Below are 24,192 nucleotides of genomic sequence, written 5' to 3'. Positions count from 1 at the left end.
GAAAGAACAATTTTAAGACCCAAGTCCTGCCCATGTAGACTGCCATACTATTAATGTCTTTTCTACAACACCAAAATGCCAGAGACAAGGTCTCAAAGTCCCCGGGAGCCATCAGAGAAGGAGATGGTGGGGGCTAGAAGTTCGGAAGTGCAAGTGGCAATAACTGTGTTTATTCTTTAGATTGCTAGACTTGACTATGTCCAACCCCATCACAAACTGTCAGCAATAAAAAGGGATGGAGGGCTGGAGAGATGGCTCAGAGGTTAAGAGCACTGACTGCTCTTCCAGAGGTCCTGAGTTCAATTCCCAGCAACCACATGGTGGCTCACAACCGTCTGTAATGAGATCTGGTGCCCTCTTCTGACATGCAGGCAGAACACTGTATACATAACAAATAAATGGTTTTTTTTTTAAAAAAAAAAAAAAAAAAAAAAAAAAAAAGGGATGGAAAGTTTCCTCTGAGACCATTCTTTGAAGGCACACCGGGCCAATAGCACCCTACAATTTCAACCCCACTAAATTTATAGGTAGGGGAACTGGTGTCAAAATGAACGTTAAGTAGAACCTTCGTGTGGAGACGTACAGGAGCCCACTCCTGCAGCCTAATTCGTGTGAGTGAAGAGAAGCAAGCAGGCTTTCCATGTAAGTCTGAAAATGAGCAGGGTCACTCACTCAGCCTCAGTTTTATGGTGGATAAGTATGCCGAGGGAGAAACCATCTCCTTTTCCATAAATGACAGCAGCATAGAGCATCCCAGAGCTTGATCCTCATAAGGCAGGTGTGTTATTTTTCCCAGCCAACGTATCATTATATAACCCTGGTTGGTCTGGAACTCGGTGTGTAGACCAGGGTGGCCTCAAATTCTCCTGCCTTTACCTCCTAAGGGCTGGGGTTACAGGCTTTTACCACTATGCTCAACCCAAATGCACATCTTGAACCAAACCTACAGCTCCAAAATTCTCTTCATGCATCTTGGAAAAGTATAACCCACGAATCATAAGATAATTGATTCTAAACCTTCTCAAATCCCAAGAAAAGAATGTTAGTAGACACAGCCAGTGTATCGAGTGTGACTTAAGAACCATAACCAAAAACACCGGCTCCTGTCCCTTCCCCTCAAACTGGCTTACACTTTACTTTTCGGTAACAAACACTCTGGTTCCTCAGGAGGCCTGGGGGAAGAAGCCAAAAGTATAGCCAGTTTTAGATGATCTTAATCCCTTTCCGAAACCCCCCCCCCGACCCCCGGGCCAGGTATGAACAAAAGGAGCCGAGAATGTGCCAAGGCTGAAATTATTCACACTTTAAAAGGAATGTTCTTGAATTAAAAAACAAAACCAAACCAAAAAAAAAAAAAAAAAAAAACCCACTAAACTCCAAAACACCTTGTTTGCAATTACAGGGTGGACGGGGAGGAGGGGACTAACTAAATGGACACAAATTTGAGAGCAGTCGGGCAGCAGCGGGAGGGTTAGCTATCCTTTCTCTCTCTCAAGGACAGCCAGATCTGATATGGCTTCGGCTAAGCCCACGCTGCCTCACTTTACTGCCCTGAGCCAGCTCTCTCCCTGTGATACCAGAGCCCCTCCCCACACACACACAGCAGAGACCCTCCTCAGAGCTCTGAGGGCAACTGTCACTAACGTCCTGGTTTGTCCTCTTGTCGGAAAGCTCCACGATGTCCCATGAACAGACGCAGACAGAAAAGCCACCCCACTGCCTGTGTGCTAGAGCAACTTTTCTGATAAAAAAAAAAAAAAAAAACGACACTTTTAAAACCGACACCGACCTTCCCCTATCGCAAACGCTGTAATTCCGCCCTTCCCTGTAAAACGACACTTTTCCCTTTAGAAACAAGATGCAATTCGGACTCAGAGAAAATAAGCGTAGTATAAGACTCTTCTAATACCCTCCGTTCAAGAACCTCCAGCTCTTAAATCAGTTTATACATGTAGGAAGTCATGTCTCATCACTTTCAAAGAGGGAGTCCAAGGAGCTCCATCTTCTTACCTCCCAGTGTGGGACCTGGGGAACAGTCTGCCCATAGAAAAGCCTTCTTGCACCCTTTCTGCTGGGGAGGTCAGGCCAGCACCACTGTCCTCAGCTCTGAATCAACAGCTTGGGACAAACCCAACCTGAACTGAGCAACAATCAACCCTGCCTAGCTGGAGGGTGGAGCTCTACAGAAGTGGGGCTGTCTGTGCCATCTGAGTTCGCCACCTGACCTAACCTTGGCCACTTTAGTTCCAGGACCACAGATCGAATACTCAGGGGCACTTCCTTTTTTTTTTTTTCCTGCAAACCCTTACAAGTCCTGGAATCCTCCTTGACCCTATCTTGAAGTGGCCGGAAGTCAACACTAAATCAACTTGTCATTTCTCTCCGAAGACCAGCGTTCCATTGCCCCTCTGTCTCTGCTTCAGAACACAGCGTCTCAAAAAGGGCAAAGAATGCTTCATCTCAGCCCACTCCTCCATGTCTCTAAACCTGGTTGTCCTGGCAGACCCACCCCTGGTCCAACCCCATGTGTCATTAGCTCACCCACAGAGACACAGGAGCATCAACCAGAAGTCCAGAGCTTACAGCACTGCCTGTCTCCAGTCAGACCATAGACAGAAAGAAGCAGATGTTGCTCTGCCTTCCAACCAGGTAAAGGACCTGAGCTCTTGGAAGGCGGTGCTGCCATAGGACAAGAGCCAATGGTCACATGCAAGCGCTCTGCAAACTGGAGGAACCCGGTTCCTGGAGACAAAGATTGAGGATTGGGATCTTGGAACACTGCCCATTTGTCTTCCAGAGAGAAAGATCCTATACCATTCTTAAGTCAGGTCCACCAGCCCTCTCTTTGACCCTTCTTCCTGGTACGCGGTGGGGATGGGGGTGGAGATTTAGGCTTCCTGGGGACCTTAGTCGGAAGATCGTTTGTTATAGGGGTGCAGGGATAATGGATGAGCAAAGCCCCAAGGTTACACTGGTATGCAGCTTCCAAGAGTCCTCCAGTGAAAGTCTAACCAGTGTCAGAACAGCCTGACACCAAACTGTGCCTGAGGCGATCATACATCCACCTCCTGAGAAACCCCAGGGAAGAAAGGAGAAACGGTGAGCAGTGAGCGAAAGAAGGGAACCGGGTCAGTTTCTGACTGGTCATAGAAAGGGAGAAAAGAAGACACTTGGGAAAGACTCCAATACATCCCTGGCCTTGCCAGAAACAGGGCTAAGTGGCTCCCCATCCCAGCCCTCCATTTGCCACCAGGAAACAGAGATGATGAATGCAGATGAAGAACTGGCTGGACACTGACCTAGGCACCCACCTGAAAAAGAATGCCAAAAGTGCAACCCACCATCACCCAGTTCTTTCATGCACACAGAAGAGAAGGCAATAGGGTCCTTTTGACCAGCAAAGTCAGGAGAGTCTGTGGTTCCCACTCCCAAGACCTGGCTCTCCAGCTTCCATCCAGTCTGGCGCCCCCCTCTGTCCTTTCCAGAGGGCCTCGGGGTGCACTCCACTGGTTGGGGGGAGGTGTCAACCTTCAGAGGTCTGAGATCCTCAGCCGGATCTTTCACCCTCGCCTCAACCCGGCACCCCTTTGTTTCAGGCAGGGAAAGTTGCCAGTGTGCACCCCTTTCGCCAACACGCCCCCCTGTGCGCCCATCCCCCGCAGGGAATCCAAGCTCAGACACACCATCTAATCTGCGGCTCTCTCTCCAGCCCCAGCAGCCGCTTCGAAACCGAAAGCAAAGAAGAAGCGGGATCCGGTAGTGTCCCTACACGGGGTCGCCGGGTCTTCTCCATCACCGCCCCATCACCCGCGCCCCCGCGCTCGGCGCTGCCCGCCCCGCTCAGGCACCTCTCTCCGCGGCGGAAAGGCCTCTCTGCGGACATCGCGGGCACCTACCGGTGCGGGGCCGGGGACGAGGGTAGGGCAAGGGCAGGGCAGGGCCGGGCGACCGTCTGCCCGACGCAGGTGCGGCCAGGAGCGCGGTCTCTCGGGCTGGCTCCCGCTCCTCCTCCCGCGCCGGGACTCGGGGCGCTCTCCTGCGCCGCCTGCTCCCCGCCCCCACGCCCGGCGCTCGGGCTCCCCCCGCGCCGGGTGACCCGCCAAGCCTCCCCCACGCCGCCCGCCCGCCCGCCCGCCCTCCCGCGACTATTCCCGCATAGAGTGTCCGCGGCCGCCGGGGCGGCGCGGGGGCCCGGGGAGCTGCAGCGGCTGCTGCCCCACGGAACCCAGCCCCAGGCGGCGACGGCGGCACTCACCCATAGTACGGATGCGGCGCAAACTGCACATGCTCGCGTCTGACAGGCGCTCTGCCCCCGGCCCTGTTTAACTCCTTCGGCGCCCGAGTGTCCGCCGGGCCCGCTGCCCGCGCCGACCCAGCCGCCTCCCGCCACCCATCCTCAGCCTCCAGTCTGCCCTGCCAGGACTCCCCCACCTCGCAGCCCAGGTGACTCAGGTGGCTGCGGTGAAGATTCCTTGTCCCTCCCTGCCCAGGCCACTTCTGCATTCCAGGTGTGGGGTGAGGGTCACCTCCCGATTTGCAGGAGTTGTAGGGAGTCGCTTGCACAACATTCCCTCTGCTTATCATGAAGGCTCAGGTTGCCAGAGGTCCACACTTCACACGGTGTTGCATACCCACTGTGTGCCCATATTATGTTCCATGCAAGTTAATCATTGAAGCAGCCAGACCAGATCGGATTGTTTGGTTTTTAATCGTCATCATCATCGTTGTTATTATTCTCATTTCTAAGATGCAGAAACTGAAGCGTGTGAAAAACTAGAGTTTGCCTCAATCAAGGCCTGAACCTCCAAGGTCCACGATTTGGTTCCTAAAGATTAAATGGAATATGTTCTTTCTGAGGTCCTCTTAGGAGGGGCAAAACAAGAGATGTCACGGTAAAATCCCTGGCGATTCAGAATACAGAACGTCAGCTCCGTGAAGCCAAAGTCAGATAGGCCTCTCAACTAGTCGTGGGTCCTGCAGGAAACCGGAATGAATTTCCCGTTCCACACCAACCCTGAGTCCTGGCACTTCAGCCAAGGGGAACCAATGATCTTGAAAGTCTATAATGCCACATGGGGAGGTTTTGTTTTCTTTTTTTTAGCCAGCTCTGATCTTGAACTCCCTGTCCTAACCTCCACCTGCCCGATGCTAGGATTACAGGTTAACATGGAAGTGGAGGGATGTCCTTTTTAAAATACCCAGAGGGAGCAGTCTTCCACAATTCTCCCATAGCCTATGAGTGCCTAGGCCTGAACGGAGGGTTTGACGGTTGCTTCTCTAGGCTGAGACTGTAGCTCAATAGAAGAGCCTCCTGGAGGCCTAAGATTCAACTTCCAGTGGGCATTCATTTGCGCGTAGGTGTGGGCCTTGCACATGCCCCTGCGCACACAAATGGACCTAGAGGGGACAGGAACATTTAGGGAGAGAGAGGCACAACTATATTAGTTAGGGTTCTCTAGAGGAACAGAACTGATAGAAAAAAAATATGGGATTTATTGGAGTGGTTCACAAGCTGTGGTCCAGCTAGTCCAGAAATGGCTCTCGTCCAACAGACGGGTCTGAGAATCCAACAGTTGTTCAGTCCAGGAAGCTGGATGTCTCACTTGGCCTTTCGTATACATTGGAATCCCACAGAAGTAGGTTCCAGTAGCAGTGAAGGAATGCCTCAGCAGCAGAGTAGATGAAATTGACAGTGAGAATGGGGGCGCAAACAGGCAAAAAGCAAAAAGCTTCTTTCTTCCATGTCCTTTATATGGGCTGCCATGAGAAGGTGTGGCCCAGATTTAGAAAGGGTCTTCTCACCTCAAATGATCCAATCAAGAAAAATCCCTCACAGGTGTGCCCAGCTGCTTGAGTTTTTAGTTAACTCTAGATGCTGTTAACTTGACAACCAAGAATATCCATCCCAATGACCAAAGAAATTGTATCACTCACTTCCTTAAAAAAAAAAAAAATTATCCGGGCAGTGGTGGGCACAGGCCTTTAATCCCAGCACTTGACATGCAGAAGCAAGCAGATCTCTATGGGTTCAAGGCCAGCCCGGTCTACAGAGTGAGTTCCAGGACAGCCAAGAATACACAGAGAAACCCTGCCTTGAAAAACAAACAAACAGTTATGCATTTGAGCGCTTGCCTGCATGAATGTGTGCCACATTCGTGCCTAGTGCTCTCGGAGGCCAGAAAAGAGCATTGGGACCCCTGGCACTGAGTTACATAGTGTTGTGAGCCACCATGTGGGTGCTGGGAACCTAACCTGGGTCCTCTGCAAGAGTAACAAATGTTCTTAATTGCAGAGCCATCTCTCCAGCTCCATTTACCCCTTTTTTATAATGTGCGGGATAACCAAAGAGGTCTCAGAAGTCCAAGCCAACCAAGACTTGCCCCACTCAAGACAAGAAGCCAGGCTGCTTTCTAATTTCTGAACCTAATTGGATGCCATGTCTCTGCCTGATTGCCTGATGAGACCATAGAGCTTCCATCAGTCTATGCCCCTAGCCAGGGTATTCAAAGATGAACAACATCTCTAAACTGGAGTGGGCAGTGCAGACCAGGGGCTTTAAGCCCATCGCCATACATACTCTGTTCTTGACCTGGACAATCTATTCTTCTGTAAGAAACTGCACTGGGACTGAGGATGCAGCTCTGTAGTAGAGTATTTGCCTAGTACGTGCAAGGACCTGGATTCCATCTCATACCATGGAGGAAGCATTGGAGTTCAAGTAGGAATGATAGGCATTATCTTGGGCTCCTCAAACCAGTAGAGGAAGTACATAGCCATGCGATGCCACTGATAAGAACTTTTGACCTTCATTATCCTCTGTGTAGCAGAGACACCATCACCTACCTACCTTACAACTATGATGCAATAATTCAATGACATAATGCACGTGGAGTCCTTAGCCATATAGTAGCCTTTCAGTAACAGGAATCGTTTTCTGTTGTGAGTAAGGCAGGGAGAAGGATTACAAGCACTCATGCGGGCTAGACCCTGGACCTTGTCAGAAAGACCTAAGACTGTCCCCCTGACAGACATTTGGCCAGAGTGACCTCAGAAAACCTAGCAGCAAGGTTGAGCTGATGGGGGTGGGTGGGCATCCTCTGCCCCTCTTGCCGTGGACCAAAGCCTCCTAGGTCTCTCTGTGTTTGGCAGCAGTGTGGCTCTCTGCTGGGCTCTGGAGGGCAGCACTGCACAGAGGGAGGTGTGAAGAGCTAACTGGCCGCATTCTGAATTCCCGGCAACTTAGGTATCAGGTCCAGGAAGCACAGGAGGTACCTAGTGCCAGCAATATTTTTAAGGGCCCACAAAATGCATTTTTCTTTTCTTTACAAAAGTGGATGCAAAAAATAAACTTTGAGGTCAAAGAAAACATTTTCATGTAATATTAATATTTCCATCCTTCGTCTGGAACAAGATGCCAGTGGCAAAAACGCACAGGAAGAGTCAGGGACAGAGACACGGGCTGAGCGCTGTGCCATCTTGGGTCACCATTCCCATGGGATTTTCCTCCCTTCTTTAAAAGGGATCGTTTCCTCTTAATGACCATTTACACAGCTGACCTCTCCTTGGGCAGGGCAGCTATTTCTATCTCTCATTACATAAATGGGGAAATAAAATCTGTGTAACTTTGTCAAGGTTATACTGCCGGTAAGAGGAGAATATAACTCAAACTCGGGGCTTACAGCGCCCTAACCAAGGTCTTTTCCACCAGCACCGACATGAGAAATAAAAGCAGTCATACCCAGGACAGAGCAGTCTGCTGCAGCAGGGAACCGATAAACAGCGTCCACAGCAGTGAGTGGGTCCCCAGGCTTTCCACCCAAAGAATGCTGCTGAGACCTTCGGGCAGTGTCGTGGCGAGGAGCTGGGAGAGCGGCCCCAGCTGAAGGTAAGCACCATAAAATCATGGCTGTATGACTCAAGTATGCATTAAAGGTAGAGGGGCCCTGAGAGAGACCAAGAACCCACACTCATACGGCCCGAGAATGCCAGTCCCTTTTCCTTCCTTGTCTTCAAAAGCCAATGGAGCAGTGTGGTGGGCCATATAGGCATATATTTTGCACTCACAGTTCTGTCCTATATGTGTGTGTGTGTGTGTGTGTGTGTGTGTGTGTGTGTGTGTGTGTGTGTACATATATACATACACACAAGTAGGAATGATAGGCATTATCTATACACACACACACACACACACACACACACACCTTGGGTCCAGGGATATGACTGTACTTGCCATGCAAGCCTGAGGACCAGAGTTTGGATCCCCAGACACACAAACATTGGATGGGCATGAGAACTTGCCTGTCATTCCAGCCCAAGAAGTCAAAGACAGGATCTTTACCATAAGCTGGCAGGCAAGACTAGCCATATCAGTAGCTCTAAGTTTGATTGAAAGACCTTGCCTCAATGAATGAAGTGGAAGAGAATGGATCCTGAAATCAGCCTAGGACCTCCGCATGCACAGGCACACAGGTTTACGCACAAAAATGCATGCATACATGCACACCACACGCACACACACATAAAAATGGGGGAGGGGTCTTAATTAGGATTTTTTGCAGCCCTGCAGGCCTGGATTTGAATTCAGACTCCACATCCTAGTTGGTATCTTAAGCAGCTCGTCTCTCTCAGCCTGTTTCCTCCTCTGCAGAGTGAACAGGGCGACGGTACCCACTCTAGGATGTCGTGCGAGTAAGAGGATATGTAAAAAGGTGGCTTGTGTGGTGCCAGAAACAAAGTACCTAATAGCACCAATAACACCGTCCTGGAAAGTCCCTGCCACAGTCAAAAGTTACCTCCACACCTCCTCTCTACCCCCATGATGCAAGAATAAAAATGCCTCAGGTGTCTGTGCTGGCTAGTCTTAATGTCAACTTGACACCCAAGCTAAAGTTATCTGAAAGGAAGGAACCTCAACTGAGAAAAATGCCCCCGTAAGATCCAGCTGTAAGGCATTTTCTTAATTAGCGATTGGTGAGGGAGGGCTCAGCCCATTGTGGGTGGTGCTATCCCTGGACTGGTGGTCCTGGGTTCTATAAGAGAGTCTGAGCAAGTCAGGGGAAGCAAGTCAGTAAGCAGCACCCCTCCACGGCCTCTGCATCAGCTCCTGCCTCCAGGTTCCTGCCCTGTTTATGTTCCTGTCCTGACTTCCTTTGCTGATGCACATCACTACGGAAGTGTAATCCAAATCAACCCTTTCCTCCCCAAGTTGCTTTTTGGTCATGGTGTTTCATCGCACCAACAGTAATCCTAACTGAGACAGTATCTATGTAGCCTTTAAAATGTATTGTGCAAACTAAGTTCTTGGGCATATTTTCTGAAGGACATGGGACTTCTGCTCTTCTTATAAAGCAAACCATCCACAAAGGACTTACTCTCGTCTCCGGCATAAGGAATGTTCTTGGTGACTTTTGAGGGGATTCAGAAAGATTTCTTTATGCTTGTTAGAGAGGGCTAGTTCCCTGGGGTTGCCCTTTGACCATGAGTCAGGAAAGATATGGCTCAAGAGAATAATTTCTGCCGAGACTGGCCTGTAGCCAGATAAGAAAGAGTCTGGGCACAGAAACTGGAGACCGGGAAAGGACCACATGCAGTCTGTTGAAGATGCTGCGATAAGAAAGAAGTGAGGCAGAGCAGAAAGAACGTCATATTCGGATGGGCTTTATGGGAAAACAAGTTAGGGGAGGGAGAGAGAGAGAGAGAGAGAGAGAGAGAGAGAGAGAGAGAGAGAGAGGAATATATTGCTCTTGGTGAGAGTCAAGATAACATGCTGGCATTTAAAAATGGGAGTCTGTGCAACGCCCTGGGCCCCCCAAAAAGGAACTCTTTCTACGATAGAGTCTCACTCTATTGCCTAGTCTGGCTTTGAACTCATGGCATACCTCTTGCCTCAACTTCCCACAAGCTGAGATTATAGGCATGAGCCACCACTTCCAACTAACAAACTTTTCTTCAAAAAGGAAAGAAAGGATACCCAAAGAGGCTAAGGACTATGACTCTGTATCATTTAAGGTTCTTTGACTAGGGTCTCCCATAGGTCAGGTTGGCCTGCAGCTTGCTGTGTAGCTGGAGACAACCTTGAAATTCTGATCTTCTACCTCCAACTCTAGAGTGTTAGGATGACAGATGTATGCCACCATGTGCAGTTTATAGATATCATAAATCCAAAAATAATAAATATTAGGATGATACATAGGTGATCAGGAGGTTGACAGATAGAAGGGATTATTGATTTAAAAAAAAAAAAAAAACAAAAAAAACAAGCTTGCCACAATGTCTCGGTGGGCAAAGGCCTGCCATGAAAGCCTGAGGACCTGAGCTTGATCCCTGGAACCCACGTAAAGGTAAAAGGAGAAAACTAAGTCCACAGAATTGACCTTTGACCTCTACATGTATGTCTTAGCACACATGCCAATGTGTACACATCTTTTTTTTTTTTTTTTTTTTTTTTTTTTTTTTTTTTTGGTTTTTCGAGACAGGGTTTCTCTGTGTAGCTTTGCGCCTTTCCTGGAACTCGCTTTGGAGACCAGGCTGGCCTTGAACTCACAGAGATCCGCCTGGCTCTGCCTCCCAAGTGCTGGGATTAAAGGCGTGCGCCACCACCGCCCGGCACATCATTTTTTTTTTTAATTTTTATTTGTTTGAGGCAGGGTCTCACTTTGTAGCCCTGCCTGGTTTAGAAATCATCGTGTAGACCAGGCTGGCCTAAGTAAGACTCACAGACATCCTCCTGCCTCTGCTTTCCAAGTGCTGGGATTAACGGCATGTGCCACCATGTCTGGGTTTATGGTTTTGTTTTGTTTTTTGTTTTTAAAGTTTGCAAGAATTCTGATGAGGAGCCAGAGAGAATGTTCAGTTGGTAAAATGATTGCCTGGCAAACATGAAAAGCTGCGTTCGAGCCCTCATCGTGTACACACACACACACACACACACACACACACACACACACACACAGAAAGAAAAGAAGAAAAAACAAGCACTGGGCATGATGTCATGGGTTTATCATTGCTATGCTGGGACATGTAGCCAGGTGGATCGATGGGAATCACTGGACAGGTAGCCTAGCCCGCTTGATGAGCTCCTGGTCAATGAGTGATACCGCCTCAAAAAAAAAAGCAAAGTCACTTGTGTGCATGCAGTTCAGACTAGGTCAATTTGGGGAGTGAAGCCCATGAGAAGTAACTGAGATCTGTCTCCTCAAGGCTTCTGCCACCAGAAACACTAGATCCCAACCTTTTATTGTTTCTGTTCACAGTTTTCCTGTGTTAGGTCAGACACACTTTTCCTCTTGGCCATGGAAAGTCCCAGCAGGGTCCTCCGGGGTATCAGCCATTGTAGGTGAGAGGTGAGCGGCGAAACGGAAGTCGGAAGTCTGTTACCAACATGAAGGGAAAGGCAGCTAGCTGCTGAGCGGATTCCAGATGGCCAACGTCCTTGAGAGGGCAAGCAAGCAGCTTTATTTCTGAGTTACTTCTGACCTGGTGCCCTCTAAATTAATGCTGTCTTCTTGTTGTTTTCTGACACAGGGTTTCTCTGTGTAGCTCTGACTGTCCTGGAACTCACGCTGTAGCCCAGGCTGGCCTCGAACTCAGAGACCCCCCAGCCTCTCTCTCCCGAGTGCTGAGATTAAAGGCGAGCGCCGCTGCCGCCCGGCAGTTCGTGCCCGTTTCTTTTATCTCTTTCTTTCTTTCCCACCTTCCTTCATTTCTACTTTATCTCTGTCTTATTAATTTAATTAATTCTGTAGTTTACTGTATCTTAGTAGCAAAATTACAGGGGCGGCACAGAAGACTGACAATAAAAAGAAAACAAAAAGCAAAACGTGTACTTGAGGGCTGGAGAGATGGCGCAGTGGGCAAAGGCATTTGCCACCAGGCTTGAGGGCTCCAGCTTGACTCCTGAGACCCACGTAGTAGGAGGAAACAGACTCCCGCCAGTTGTCCTTCAACCTCCATACACACTCAGTGGCAGGAGCACCCATACACACACAGCACACACACACACACACACACACACACACACACACACACACACACACACACACAGCACACACACACAGCACATGCACATACAATTTAGAAAATCAGTGCTTGCCTGTAGGACAACTCAGAAAAGTATAGTGGACAGATGGAATCTGCTACAAATACCATTTAGTTGCCATCAATAAGAAATTTTATTTTGTTTTTGTTTTTTTACAAATCCAAATACTGGCATTGTCTAGAAAATTTTATCAGGTTTATTAAAATTCTGGAACCTTGCTGGGCAGTGGTGGCACACGCCTTTAATCCCAGCACTTGGGAGGCAGAGGCAGGCGGATCTCTGTGAGTTCAAGGCCAGCCTGGGCTACCAAGTGAGTTCCAGGAAAGGTGCAAAGCTACACAGAGAAACCCTGTCTCGAAAAACCAAAAAAAAAAAAAAATTTCTGGAACCTTGCTCACAGAAACATTGACTTGCATTAACATTTTTACATCCTGCATTTATATTAAACATTTACACAAAAATGAATGAGGGGGGAAGAAACTACCAATAGATGATTTCTGTCTCCTCTTTTTCCCTTTACAATCATATACTTAGGTACCTTTTGACTGAAAGTTTAAGAAGAAAACCTAATGTTCATAACTACCAGTAACAGGAGGAAAAGGGAAAACTTGTTTTCAAAATGAGATTTTCTTTCCCCCCCTCACAATGGACCTAGCCTTAGGGAGGGATGTCTTCTGGTACTGTGGCTACATGTTTGGCTTGGATAGCACACAGGTTGGTGTCTTCAAAAAGCCTCGCCAGAGAGGTCTCTTTTGCCTTCTGCAAAGCACTGAGGGCTGTGTTCTGGATGCCCAGATCTGGTTTGACGATTAGAGGACTTTCTCATACCAGGCCCTGCAGGAAGAGTCTGTGACTCCATTCTAATTTCTCCCCGCTCCACCATACCAGGCCTGTCATGATTCTTCACCCCTCCAGTAGAGGGCGCACTCTTACATACGGTTTTTGTAGTCAGTTGCTTCCTGGATGCTCTGTATGAGGCAATGTAGGAGGGACCCCCTAACTTATCCACTTCTCCTTCGGCTGCAGCTTGGAGAGAGCTAAAGGTAGCTCTGGCACAGTGGCTAGGAACGCAATTCAATTTTTATCATTGTTGTTTGGTTTTACGTGAGAGTCTTGCATTGCCTAGTCTGACTTCTCCAGAACTCAAGTAATCCTCCTGCCTTGGTGCCTTGAGTACCTAGGATTACGGGTGTGCACAACCACTCTGAGCTCTCCCACAACCCTCTGTACTGGGGATTGAACTTAGGGCCTCCCACATGCTACACAAGCATGGTGCCATGGAACTGTACTCCCAGCCTTAAAGTTTACGTTTTGGAAGTGTTTTCTGGTTTACAGCAAAACAGAGCAGACGTTACAGAGGTTTTTCTATATATCCCAAGACAACCCAAGCCTAACACCACCCACAGCCACATCTTTCCACCAGGATGGCACATCTACCACAATCTGCCTGTGGTGGTTTGAATAAGAACAGCCCCCATAGGTTCATGTATTTAAGTTTCGTTTCTCAGTCGGTGGACTGTTTTAGGAAGGATGAGGAGGCGTGGCTTATTGAAGGAGGTGGGTCACTGGGGGGTGAAGTTTAAAAGCCTCTCTCTGCTTCCTGCCTACAGATCAGGATGAAGCTCTCAGCTACTGCTTCAGAGCAGTGACTGCCTGACGCTGTTTGCCTCCATGATGATCATGGACTCACCTTAAGCTGTAAGCAAGCCCCCAACTAAATGTTTTCTTTTATAGACTGCCTTGGTCGTGGTGTCTCTTCACAGCAATAGAACACTAAGACACTACCTCAGCTCATTTTTATTACTAAAGTCCATAGTTCACATGAGGGGTCACTTACACATTTCAGGGGTTCGGATAAGGATGTGTGCCTAGCAGCGTAGCTTATGATACAGAATATTTTCACCGCCACAGAAGTCCTCTGTGCTTGCCTTTGCCACTAGGCCCCTGGTGACCACGAATCTTTTCACTGCCTCTAAAGTCTTGCCTTCTCCATAATTTCATATATTTGGAACCATACTTTATGTAGTCTTTTCAAATAGGTTTCTTCCATTTAGTAATATGTAAATTACATCTTCTCCATATTGTCCTATGGTTTGGTAGCACATTTTTTGGCATAGGAATTTAAATATTCCATACCCTAGCTTCATTGTGGCAAATCTTACTTCATTTATACACCCACAAACTCCCCCTATATAGTTTTTAAAGTAAATATTAGGTATTACATATCATTCCTGATACTGTATTCTTAAATACTAGATAATATCCTATTGCCAGTGTATACACAGTTTGCTTTTCCACTCTCCTACTAAAAGGGCATCCTTGTGGTTTCCACCTTTGGGTTATTAGGAACAAGGTTCTTAGGGCTGGGGCTGTAGGCATGTGCTTCAAATGAGCAAGCCTAATCCGCAACACCGTGACAACAATCTGAGTGTGGTGGTACAGGTCCCAGTACTCCAGAGGGAAAACGGGGGGTGGGGGGGGGGGTGTGTGTGTGTCAGTGAGATGGCTCAGCAGGCAGACGTGCCTGTTACATGGGGGATCCACAGGGTGCAGGAAAAGAATTCATTCACACAAGTTGTCCTCTGACCTCCACATATGTGCCCCCCAATAAATAATAAATAATAAATAAATAATTAAATGTAATACAAAAAAAGTCAAACATAGGGTCAGGCATGGTGGCACCTGTCTTTGATCCTAGCACTTGGAAGACAGAAACAGGAGGATCTCTGTGAGTTAGTCTAGCCTGGTCTACATAGCAAGTTCAGACCAACCAGAGTGACAGAGTGAGACCCTCAAACTGAATAAATACATAAGAACAAAGGCAATAGAAATGATGTGTGGGTTTGGGTATGGGCATACTTTTTTCAGCTGCTGTGGGTGAAGACCAAGGCTCTGAAGGGCTGGATCACACAGTGAGAGTATGTGTGGTCTGAGAAGTCTCCAAACCGCCCTCTAAACTGGCCATACCGTTCTGTATTCCTACTAAAAATGAATGAGACTTTTCCTTCACACTCCCAGTAGCATTAGGAGTTTTGAGTGCTCTTGATTGGGGCCTTTCTACCAGGTGTGTAGTGGCCTCTCATCCCTGTTCTCCATGTGGCTCTCAGTTACAAGAGGAAAAGGGAGAACAAGTTAAGTCTCAAGCAGGCAGCAGGAGGCTCTGACGTCGTTGATGACCAATATCGTTCATCTTGTGGAAGTCGGCGTAGAGCTGGGTGGCACCCAGCTACCAGCCAGAGCTCATCATTTTTATTAGGGAAGTTCATAAATTACATTCCAAAGACAGATGTGTGGGTTTCGCCCTCCTTATGCTCAGGTATGAGTGGATTTCTACAGGAGAAGCCAATGCAAAATGTCAGTCAGGGAGTCATCGAATGTTTATAAAGTATCAGAGGATTGAAAAGAGAAATCCATGGTCAGATAAAAAGTGTTAGGCAAAAAAAAAAAAAAAGCAAAAAAAAAGAAGTGTTAGGCTTTGGGGACATGATCGAGGTGACTGTAGGGACAGGAATGCACACTTTCACAGAGCTCAAAAATAATGCATCTTTCAAAATAATGCATTATATCAAAATAATATACTTTGGGGGTATATTCCTCCCTCAACCCTTGGACAACATCTCACTACGTACCCAGGCTGTCCTCAAACTCACAACCTCCCTACCTCAGCCTCCAGAGTACTGGGGTTGATTACAGGTATACCCTCACCCCTGGCTACTTCAGATGTTTAGAAGTCATGTCCTCTTCCTTCCTTCCTTCCTTCCTTCCTTCCTTCCTTCCTTCCTTCCTTCCTTCCTTCCTTCCTTCCTTCTTCCCTCCCTCCCTCCCTCTCTCCTTTCCTTCCTTCCTTTCTATTAATAGAAAGACAATGCAGCGGATAAGAACTGTGCCCCTTGAGCCTGAAAATAAAAAACCTATGGTTCTCTGCTAATGTGAATTATCCATAAAGCATGAAAACATTAATCAGGGCTCCGAGGAGGGAGCAGACAGGCACAATTATGGTGAGCAAAATGTCTGGTGTGATATGGGGGTGGCGGTGGCGGGGTTGGGGGTGGGGAGAATGGGTTCTTGTCCTGAGGACAGAGGCATATCTGAAGAGGTGAAAGTGATGAGGATTGGGTTGACATGTGTGACTTGACTGCCACCCAGGGCCATGATGATGTCTGAGCCTGGGCTGATGCCAAGGCCCACGTCTGGATTTATGGCCCTGATGTAGCCTTGGTCTGTACTGATGTTCTTGGCTCCTGATACCACCAAAGGCCAAGAGGATAGGGCTGTACAGAGTTGGCCCCGCCCCCTCACTGGCTGCAACATTTAGGAGAGCTGGTCCTGTCCCTCACCAGCTGAAGCACTCAGGACAGAGGGTCCTACGCCTGGCCCTGAGGCTGTGCGAATGGGAGAGCAGGTTGTGCCTGCCACGTGATGAGGGAAAGATGCCTCCCTCGTCCTCTCCACCTGCAGCAAGTGGGGGCGGGACCTGACCCAACCCCTCGCCAGCTTCAGCTCTCAGGAGAATGGGCCCTCGCCTTGCCTGAGTACCACGGTAGAGTTGACCCTGTAGACAGGGGCGTGGTGAGCCAGCCCTAAGGGTGTGAGAGGGACCTGGCTGGTATCACCTCCCTCATCTGCAGTGTTGTGGTGGGAGCGAGGGAAAGATGCCCTCCCACCTCACCCCTGCTGCCTCCAGCTAGTGATGGAGCAGATCCTCCCCTTCACCAGCTGCAACACTCAGGAATTCGAGCCCTGCACATCATCTGGGCAGCACATCGGTACTGACCCTGTTGATGAGGGTGGGGGTGGGATGGCCTGAGAATGTGAGCATGAGAGATCTGGCCCCGCCCCTCATCTGCCTATGGTGGCATGGGTGGGGGAGAGATGCTCTCCTCTCCTCCTGCCTCTCTATGCCTGAGGCAAGTGGGAAAGCTGCCCCTGAGGTCACAAGAGCAGGAGAGCTGCCCCTGCCCCTCATCAGCTGCAGCACTTGGGAGAACAGGCCCTGCACCTTGCCTGGGCAGCACGGTAGAGCTGACCCTGTTGGCGGAGGTATGAGTGAGCCAGGCCTGAAGTTGTGAGCTGTCCTCACTGCTCCTTTGTCATGCAGAGGTGTGGGTGGGGGAAGGATGCTCCCCCCCTCACCCCTCACTGCCTGTGACAAACAAGGGAGCTGACCCTCCCCCTAGCTGTAGCACTCAGGAAAATGGCTCTTCCCCTCACCTGGGCAGCACAGTAGAGCTGACCCTGTTGGCAGAGGTGAGAATGAGCTGTCCCTCAGGGTGTCAGAGTGGGACAGCTGACCAAAACCCCCCTTATCTGCAATGTGGTGGTGAGGGTGAGGGAAAGATGCCCTTCACCCCTTGCCCCTACCACCTGTGGTGGGTGAGGGAACTGACCCTTCCCCTTACCAGCTGCAGCAAATGGGAGAGTGGCCCCTGAACCTCGACTGGGCAACACAGTAGAGCTGGCCCTGATAGTGTAGGTGTGGGAGAGCCTACCTTGAAGATGGGAAAACAGGAGAACTGCCCCCCCACCCCCACCCCCAACCCCTGGCTCATCTCTGCAAAGGGTGAACTAGCCAGGGCAATGCTGCAGAGCTCACTCTGGTGGTGAGGACAGGGGAGAGCTGACAGGCTGACCAATCCTGCAACTACCCAGGCCCAGAATCACAGTTATAAATTGGTCCACCTCATCATCCACCCCATCTGTGATCTGCTGGAGCATGTGAAGGGACTGGTCCTGCAGACCCAAAGCTGCAGGATCTCCACGACACAGGGCAACAGCAGGATATCCAAAAGGAGTCCCAGTGAGGGCCCAGCAGAAACCAGAGGCCTCGAAACAGACCAATAACTCTTTGCAATGAACACTTGCAAGTAAAGATATGTGGACAAAAGGGTTAACTGGATGACACACTGTGTCACACTACAGCTTCCCTGATAAGATTTCGTTTTCCTTTTTATTCCCTCCTGAATTTTATTTTATTTTATTATTTTGAGGGGAGGTTGCAAGGTCAGAGGGCAGATGTGAAGGGATGGGGGAAAGAATGGGATTGAGATGCATGATGTGAAAGACACAAAGAATAAATAAAATGAAAGTTAAAAAAAAATAACAACAAAACATTAGTCACAACCCTGAAAATTAGTGCAGGTTCAAAAGGGTAGCAGTAAAATTAAGGGAGTACAAGGTCAAAGCTAAAGAAATGAAAGCCAAGGGCTAGAGGTGTAGCTCAGTGTGTGGGGTGCTGGCCTGGCATGCACCAAGTCCTGGGTTTGATCCCCAGCACCACAGAAACTGGGAGTGGTGGGACATGCCTGTAACCTTAGCCTGTGAAATCCCGGCACTCTGGGAGGTGGAGGTGTTGTTGGTTTTGATTTCGTCTTGTTTTGTTTTTACTCTTTTATTCTTTGGCGGAGCCCACCACTCAGCTCTCAAATAAATCACACATGGAGGCTTATTCTTAATTATAAATGCCGACCTTAGCTTGGCTTGTTTCTTGCCAGTTCTTCTTAAATTATCCCATTTATCTTTTGCCTCTGGGCTTTTTCCTTTTTTCTGTTTCTGTATATCTGTCTTTCTTTCTTACACTGTGGCTGGCTGGGTGGCTGGGTGGCTGGGTGGCTGGGTGGCTGGGTGGCTGGGTGGCTGGGTGGCTGGCCCCTGATGTACTCCTCCTTGATGCCTCTTGCTCTTCTTTCTCTCCTCCCAGATTTCTCCCTCTCTATATTCTCTCTGTCTGCCAGCCCTGCTCATCCTTTCTCCTGCCTTGCTATTGGCCAGTTCTTTCTTAGACCGTCAGGTGTTTTAGACAGGCAAAGTAACACAGCTTCACAGAGTTAAGCAAATGCAACATAAGCAAAAAGTAACACACCTTAAAACAGTATTCTACAACAGGGGAGCAGGAAGAAAAATTCAAGTTGTCCTTGGCTATATAGCAAGTTTGAGGCCAGCCTTGAGTAAAACCTGGCCTCAAATCAATAAATAAAATATGATATAAAAGGGGAAAATGTAAAACGAGAATAGGAACACACATCGAAACCACATCACTTCAGACATCTAAGTGTGGGTTTAACTGGGAAGAGAGTTGACTAGAACACGTAGGAATCATGGGGAGAGCTCCATTACACACCACACACACACACACACACACACACACACACACACACACACACACACACATGTACTTCCACCCTGCGGTCCTTTCTGATCCAGCCAATCCAGACGCTGGCCACGTTGAGCAGAATCTCCGCCCTGGAGATTAAAAACCCAACTCTAAGCTGATCACTTCCCTCCCCTCTGTGCCTCCCTTTGCCAGGATACAGGGAGCTCAGTCAGTCTGAGGAGGGACAAAGGAGTATTGTTAAGGAGAGCATGGCTGTGAGAAGGCTTCTCAACTAAAAGCTTTTATGCCGCTGTCTCAGCCATTCTACACCCCGCCCCCCAGGGGACATTGTGTGCTTGTCCCAACTTTACCGTATCAGTTCAAAGGGAAATTTCAGCCAGACATAGCGATTACAGAAAGGTATCTTGGGACTTGGCAACATTAATAGGCTAAGAATTTCTATCACAACATCTCATCCAAGCCCAGATCACCACCAGCTCTACTAGGTCCTGGGATGAGGTAGAATGGGAAAATATTTTTTTGCAGATCTGAGTCCTGAGATTCCTTCCCCAGGAGCTGGTTGAGAGCAGACTAGCCTGGGGCACCAAGATGTGTGGATTGCATCACAGCAAGTAAGGTAAAACCCGGCTCCATGCTTGCCACCCTCCTCATCTTGGCCCGTGGAGAACTCAGTCACCTTAGGAAAAGCCGCATAATTCTGGGAAGCTGATGATCCCACAGAGTCTATCTTGCCTGGGAAACTAGTTCGCCTGAGACATCCCATTAGCTTCAGATGCTAATTGATTAATAAATATGCATTCACTGTCCTCTCTTGCTTAAGACTGTGCTGTTTGGGGGACTGGGTTCTAGAAACTTCTATTCACGTCCATTGATGTACTATACATTTTGCTAAAGATTGAGATCCCACAGGTAACAAAGATTTACACCTATGCATTCTGCACAAGATGGTTTGTAACTTACCCCAACTCCAAGAGAATGCTTCCAATTCTCTCCTTCTGTGCAGTGAAGAGCCTGTGGTTATTCGTGTTCTATCGCAGGGCTGATTCCACAGCCAGGCCTTATTCTTTTAATACACTTTGTTTGCAGAGTAAACTCTCTAGTTAGAGCTCCGAAGTGACCAGCGTTTACACATCAAGGCACCTCCTTTCCCTCAAAACACTACTGTTCCTCTTTCTGGCTCACATCTTAGGTCAAGGTCAGATATACTCTTTACAAAATACAGGTTTGGGGAAAGCACAGTAAGGTCTTTGGTAGGATATTTCCCCCTTCTTTATAGGCCTGAGCAGTGACGGTCAAATATACAGATCTGTGACTTCCCCCTGGGAGACTAGGGGGAGGGCTGGGATTAGGGAGGGGAAAACTCAGGGTTTCCAGTGACTCAGAGATAGAGCGCAATGGGGTGTGTCTTTTGTAATGGATGTGTGTTTAGAGGCTAGCCAAAAAAGGAAACTGTTACCCGGTGGGGTACCCTCCTGTAACCCCAGCTTTTCGGGGAGTAGGGGCAAAAGATCACCTTGGTTTGAGGCCGTCCTTGTATGCAGAGTGAGGTCCTATCTCAAAAAAACAAAATTGGTGTAGTGGTGCTTGCTTGTAATCCTAGCACTTGGGAGGTGGAGGCAGGGGGATGAGGAGTTCTAGGCCAGAACTGGGGAGACAGCTCAGGGAAGAAGAAGAAGAAGAAGAAGAAGAAGAAGAAGAAGAAGAAGAAGAAGAAGAAGAAGAAGAAGAAGAAGAAGAAGAAGAAGAAGAAGAAGAAGAAAAGCACCAAAAACAAAACAAAACACAAAAACACCACCCTGTTGCATATAAGCCTAACCACCTGAGTTTGGGTCCCTGTAACTGCCGTCTGTAACCCCAGAGGCCCCACCAGAAACAGGAAGTAGAGACAGGAGAACCTCCAGGAGTGTGACAGCTAGCTGCTCCAATGTATGGAGCAGCCAAGAGCTCCTCTCTCAAACCCAAAGCCTGCCCTCTGACCTACACACATGCTCCACAGCATGCGTGCACCCGCACTCACACATACAAAAGTGTACACTCATGCGTACAACACATACACAAAATCACTTAAAGCAAAACAATTTTTTTAAAGAAATTCAAAATCAGCTCTGGAGACACACCCAGCTAGAGTCGGCTTGAGTTACACGAGACTGCCTCGAAATAACCAAACAGAACCAATGGCTTGTTCAATGGCTCGCGAGGACCACCTGGTGTTCTCCAGGATGTATGAGAGACTGTTAATATTTCATTACATCCTTTATTTTTCACCATTTCAATCTAAATTCATGTTCTAGAAACACACTAGACCTTGTGGGCTCCAACCCCTACCCTAACTGCTGGATTGAGCTTGATGACACTCTGGCACTAAGATCAAAGGAAGGACCACGAGGGAATCAGGGGGCTGGAGGTGGTGAGGAGTAAGGACAAATATGGGTGGTTATAAAGGGTGACAAGAGGCAGACAAGGGAGACAGATTCAAGACTTCCTCCTTAGAAACCACTGGCTGTGCTATTCCCCAGAACCTCTGTAAGCTAGGCCTCTGGGCCACACCCAACCAGCACTGGCTTCCTTCTTTTCTCAAGTGCAGAAAGGGGCTGAAAAGAGCATTTCCCTGGTGAGACGTGAGATGGACTCGGATTAGAAAGAAAAGGCCAGCTTAACTCTGTCCCCAGACTTGTGTCTGCTGCTTCTTTAGTCCTTGGGCAGCGGCCAGACCACAAGAACACAGTGTATAATAGGAACCCGGTAATGCTGTTGTGGTCATAGTTTAATTGCTTTGAAGAGATAATAGGGGATCCACACAATATTAGAGGCATGTGAGTCCCCTCTGACCTAAAATTGATTCCTAACTCCCCCGGGTCCCTGTTGCCATATTCCTCTCCAGTATCTCATTCAGCTGGAGACAGGACGTAAAGGGCTGGCGCTAAACCTGAAGGATGGGGCCGCATTTGCTCTTGGACAGGGAGGCTGTGGCTTTATTGAGTTGGTTGTCAACTTCCCTGAATCTCAGCTTTCTCCCTTACTCACGAGATCAATACTTCTTAAACATTTTAGTAGCTTTTATTAGAAAAATGATTCATGCTTCTTGTAAAATGTTTATATAATGTAGAAAAGAACAAAACATAAACTAAAAAAAATATATATATTGAATTTTTTGTTGTTGTTTTCCAGATGGGGTTTCTCTGTGTAGCTTTGGCCCTCCTGGAACTCCCAATGTAGACCAGTCTGGCCTCAAACTCAAGAGATTTACCTGCCTCTGCCTCCTGAGTGCCACCACCGGGGGGCTTATATTGAACTTTCTTTATCCAAAGAAAAGCCATCATAACATTATGGGTATGTGTGTTTGGGGGGGGGGGTCTTCCATATATGCTTATAAATCATATTCTATATACTTTTATTTATTTTTAAATATTTTACTTAATTCTTTGGGAATTTATTACAATGCACTTTGATCATATTCATTCCCCTCCCCAACTCCATTTATTTTACATTTATTTACTTTATTTTTTGTGTATGAATGTTTTGCCTGCATGTATATCTATGCACCTCATGCATGCCTGGTGCCTTGGGAGGTCAGAAAAGGGTGCTGGGTTCCCCGGAATTGGAGTTGCAATGCTTATAGCCACCGTATGGGTGCTGGGAATTGAACCCAGGTCCTCCACAAGAGCAATAAACACTCCAAACTGCTCAGCCATTCTTCTAGGCCTTTTCTCTCTCTTTTTTTTATTCTACATACTTTTAAAGAAGTTGTTTCACATGGCATTGAGTAATGAATCTTCCCATATCAATAAATATAATCTTTTACCTTAAATTTTAATACTATATGGTCTTTATTTTCTAGTTGAATCACCATAATAATATTTATTTACTAGGCTACAATTGAAGGTTTGCATCCTTCCCCTTCCCTTCATTTTGCTCTTATTGCTGTTATAAATACTAAGGAGATCCCTCCGTCTTCTCTTAACATGATATGGTGGTTTGAATGAGAACGGCCCCCATAGGCTCACATGCTTGAATACTTGGTCCCCAGTAGGTGGAACTGATTGGGAAGGATTAGGAGGTGTGGCCCTGTTGGGGAAGGCGTGTCACACTGGTGGCAGGCTTTGAGTTTTCAAAAGACTCCTGCCAGTCTCAGTGTGTTCTCTGCCTCCTGCCTGCAGTTTCAAGCTGCGAGTTCTCAGCTGTCCCTGCTACCATGCTTTTGCTCTGCCGCCACGGACTCGAACCCTCTGAAACTGTAAACCCAATTAAATGCTTTCTTCTATAAGTTGTCTTGGTTCATGATGTGATATCACAGCAACAGAAAGTATCTAAACACATGATGTATGGGAAATAGTCAATGGATCTGGCTCAAGAAAGGGCACAATGATCACAAAATAACATGTCAGTGAAAGCAGAGGTTTAAGATAAAGACCCTAGAAAAAATTGTCATCTTCCTTTTACAGAAGCTCTGGTCTTAGATACATTCCTGCGCATGTCCATTACCATTTGATGGGCATGCGTAGCAAATACGTTTAGGTAAACTTATTTTCAGTATTGCAATGGGTTTATTTCAACACTGAAAATTTTGCTTCTCCAGTGAATCACAGTTTTCACACGAGTGTCCTTTGTCCTGGAGACCCTGGGTCCACAAAAGTATGCACTCTTATGTCCAGGAAACCTGTTTTCAGGATCAGAACACCCTGGAAGGCACCTGAGCATTCCCCAGTGGAACATGGTGCATTGAGGAGGACTTGAAAGAAGCGGCTGACTTGGGTCACCCCAAGAACAGTGCCGGCCTAGGGAGCTGCCTGTTCTGCTCCACCTACAACCTCCTTCTGTAAGTGTGGGGGTCTGTCTGCTATCTACCTGATGGCCGTGCTGCCTCAAAAGGGAAGCAGTGGTATGTCTCTTCTGGACTTGAACTAAGAAACTCAGAGCCTAGGCATCTAGACACTCCATGTTCAATTTTTTAAAAAAATTTAAAGATTTATCTTCAATTTTGTGTTATGTGTATTTCTTAGGGTTTTCATTGCTGTGAAGAGACACCATGACTACAGCAACTCTT

General features: G+C 47.9%; 1 protein-coding gene across 13 annotated transcripts in view; it reads right to left on the bottom strand.

Annotated features, from left to right (window-relative positions):
- The window catches only part of Tmem229b (transmembrane protein 229B), a 45,059-nt gene extending 40,683 nt beyond the window's left edge, over positions 1-4,376 (bottom strand). For 9 of the 13 annotated variants that reach the window (XM_052739479.1, XM_052739480.1, XM_052739476.1 and 6 more), the window contains exon 1: positions 3,897-4,098. The gene's annotated coding sequence lies outside the window, so the exon portion shown is untranslated. Of the gene's footprint in view, positions 1-3,683; positions 3,817-3,848; positions 4,100-4,255 lie in introns of those variants that run through there. The other 4 variants (XM_052739484.1, XM_052739489.1, XM_052739481.1 and 1 more) reach the window with 4 other exon arrangements.
- Positions 4,377-24,192: the final 19,816 nt, after the last annotated feature.

This window comes from Peromyscus californicus, unplaced genomic scaffold, assembly GCF_007827085.1.
Source record: "Peromyscus californicus insignis strain IS unplaced genomic scaffold, ASM782708v3 Scaffold_15__1_contigs__length_86483966, whole genome shotgun sequence".
NCBI lineage: Eukaryota > Metazoa > Chordata > Mammalia > Rodentia > Cricetidae > Peromyscus > Peromyscus californicus.
Note: the sequence above shows the minus strand (reverse complement) of the source record. Positions and strands in the feature narration are given on the sequence as shown.